The sequence below is a fragment of the Sinocyclocheilus grahami genome, unplaced genomic scaffold (assembly GCF_001515645.1).
Source record: "Sinocyclocheilus grahami isolate Dianchi unplaced genomic scaffold, SAMN03320097.WGS_v1.1 scaffold866.1, whole genome shotgun sequence".
Lineage (NCBI taxonomy): Eukaryota > Metazoa > Chordata > Actinopteri > Cypriniformes > Cyprinidae > Sinocyclocheilus > Sinocyclocheilus grahami.
In genome coordinates this window covers 348,731-351,593 of record NW_015506045.1, presented here as the reverse complement: position 1 = coordinate 351,593, position 2,863 = coordinate 348,731, and the positions used below count along the sequence as shown (strand labels likewise).

The 2,863-nt window shown below is 35.2% G+C and overlaps 1 long non-coding RNA gene across 1 annotated transcript in view; it reads left to right on the top strand.

Moving 5' to 3' along the window:
- The window catches only part of LOC107563296 (uncharacterized), a 6,506-nt gene extending 3,912 nt beyond the window's left edge, over positions 1–2,594 (top strand). Inside the window, exon 3 of the long non-coding RNA XR_001606088.1 lies at positions 1,980–2,594. This is a non-coding gene — a long non-coding RNA (uncharacterized lncRNA). The remainder of the gene's footprint in view (positions 1–1,979) is intronic.
- Positions 2,595–2,863: the final 269 nt, after the last annotated feature.

Below are 2,863 nucleotides of genomic sequence, written 5' to 3'. Positions count from 1 at the left end.
GAATTTTAGGTGTGCGTCAGGCAGCCTTATCAGGGGCGCACGAAATGCGACGACGATGTAAGTGTCATTGCATTTGAATGTTTTTGTTAGTCTATCCAGTTGAACCCACTAGATGCGGATATTTATCACATTTTCTAGAGGGACATCTATCACCATTGCACTCACGTCTCGCACAAGGGAGCGGCATGTTTAGAAAGCCATGTAAAATTTATGCAAGTTCAACTGTTTAAAAACATGTCTCAAGACTTTATGGCGGTTTTTCCGCATCCTACTGCATCTCAAGTTTTTAAATGAAGAAAGTACTCTTTGTGATTGTTTTTTTGTCCTTTGTATTAAACTATACATGCATGATTCTGTTTTGTTTCTAATTGTTTAAGCAACTTTAATTATATAAGGTTTAAAAACATTATTTTAAACATTATGCACTTTTTTTCAAAGATAGTCATGTTATTTTATTATGCTTTGAAGAAACGTGCATAATATTTTGCTTGATGCGCCCTCTTGTGGCCTCAGGAGAGAAGCCAAAAGCTTTTTCCCCCCTAACTGAAATTATGCCTTTTAAATTTGAATATAATTCGAATATTGATAATATTTAAGTACAAAATTCGAATTTAGTTTTTCATCCATTTTGACAGCCCTAGTCCTTGCTACGTTTCTGAGCCTTGATTGTGTTAGGACCCTTGCTGTCTATGGGAGGGCCAGAGATCTCTCGGAATTCATCAAAAATATCTTGATTTGTGTTACGAAGATGAACGAAGGTCTTACAGGTTTGGAACAACATGAGGGTGAGTAATTAATGACAGAATTTTCATTTTTGGGTGAACTAACCCTTTAAGGTGCGGTTACATTAGCGAAACATTGTCTGTTGTCTGTAGTGTTCGATGTGTGAAGCACAGCTCACATAGAAAGCACTTTGAAACCAAGCAACTTTATGTTGGTCAACAGGTTCTGTTGTGAAATATGGCGTCGCACAAAATTCATGATTGCGTGGATTCCTATTTAAATGACTGGATTTTGCCTGTGAAAATTTGCTGAAGAACTGTAAATGTGATCATACCTTTACATGTTTTATGTCCTTTTATAGATATTATATGCTTTAGCAGGGCTTCAGACTGCTTCTGGAATAGTTGCAAATGCGACAAAATACACATTTGTGGCAGTTATTGATAATATTGTCAGGAAAGTGTTTTTGTGTGTCCGCTAATGGTTTCATATGAAGCCCTTTAATGTACATGAGGAAGGGGAAAAATTTTAAATGTATAAAAAATGTTTTGTTTTTTTTAACCACGCGTTAATTTTTTAATGCGTGTCAAATGGATTTGTGAGTTGGCATGTTTAATCCGATTCAGTCATTGAACACCGTTTAGCAAACATTTATTGAACTGCTATGTTTATTGGTTCAGTAATTTTAAAAACACATTTAGCTTCTAAACATTTCGTTTTGCTAGTCATGTTTGTTAGTCTGGAGCCCTGCTTTAGATTCCCTAATTCAGGTTGATATATCTTTTACTGATGTGATATCAGATAAAAGAATCCTTGAGATCACTCACTTCATAAGCAGGATATTATTTTAATCATATTTTTGTATTGATTTTTCACTGGCATGGAGAAAGCTGATTACTACTAGTTAGCCAGCTCATTTTGGAACTCTTCCAAAACTATAAACTACCAATATAAGGAGCTCTTATAATTCAGGATGTCACTGTGGATCACATTTTAAGAGAAAAGGGCATTTGCCTTAAATTCATAAGCTATGTTCATCATCAAGACATATTTCAAAGGTCTGGATTGTCAATCACATCTAAACTGATAGAAAGACACTGTGACTGCAGTGTTTTTAACCAGCCCTCTTTTAACAAGCTAACTAGGTGTTATTAAAATGACTTCATCTGAAGTATCTTGACAATCAAATTAGTTAATCTTTAGTCGGATAACAAAGTAAAGGTGGGATGATAACATTGTCTTGTTTTGCATGACAGATATGGTTGGTTTCATCAGATGGCCTACACTTGATGAATGAGGACAGCAGCTGATATGAAGATCCACAGCAAGTGAACCTCACAGCCCTTTATTAACAGGTCAACAGTTGAGACATAAAGCATGTGTTTCTGGCTTTTGGTGAAGAGCACAGACAGCTTTGGAAGCACTGTTCATGAAAAATGGAAGCTGCATTGTCTTCCCACTAACACAGCTCAAAACAGCCTTTAGTTACTCCCTGTATCCACCTTTGTCATTGGTTTTCTAGATGTGCATTAATGTATATCTCGACATTTCTATATTTTGTTAACCATAGCATTTTTCCATGTAATTGTTTGTTTTTTTTTGGCCGGCCCAAATCGTGATACAGCATGCATGCTGAAACCAATGAGAACGTGTAGTTCTCAGAAAATCTTTGCATTTCAGAGGACGAGCTGCTTGAAAGAACAGTTTTACATACTATTGATTTGATCTGTGATGAAACACTGTTAAAACCTGACATGGGTGGAATGGGAATACATTTGCAATGTATGAAAAGCCAAAAAGAAAAGGGAAAAATGCAACCTTTCTTTATTGTACACTACAAATGTCAATAAAAGCAGTCTTTATCAAACCTGTTGAATATACAAAATGTCATTTTTGTACATTTTTATATTAATAGTCTCCATTAAAAGCAAAATAAAATCCATTTCAGCTAATCAAGAAAAGTCAGGAACTGCAGAGCTTTGTTTTTCTCATTTAATAACAAAACAGTTTCAATAAACTTGGTGTAAAATGAAAATAAATGACATGGCTGACTCTTGAGGGAAAGAGTAGAACGAAAAAACTGAAACATGCTATATGTAACATGAGACAAGTGAGAGCCACGTTTTTCAGAATAAGCCTC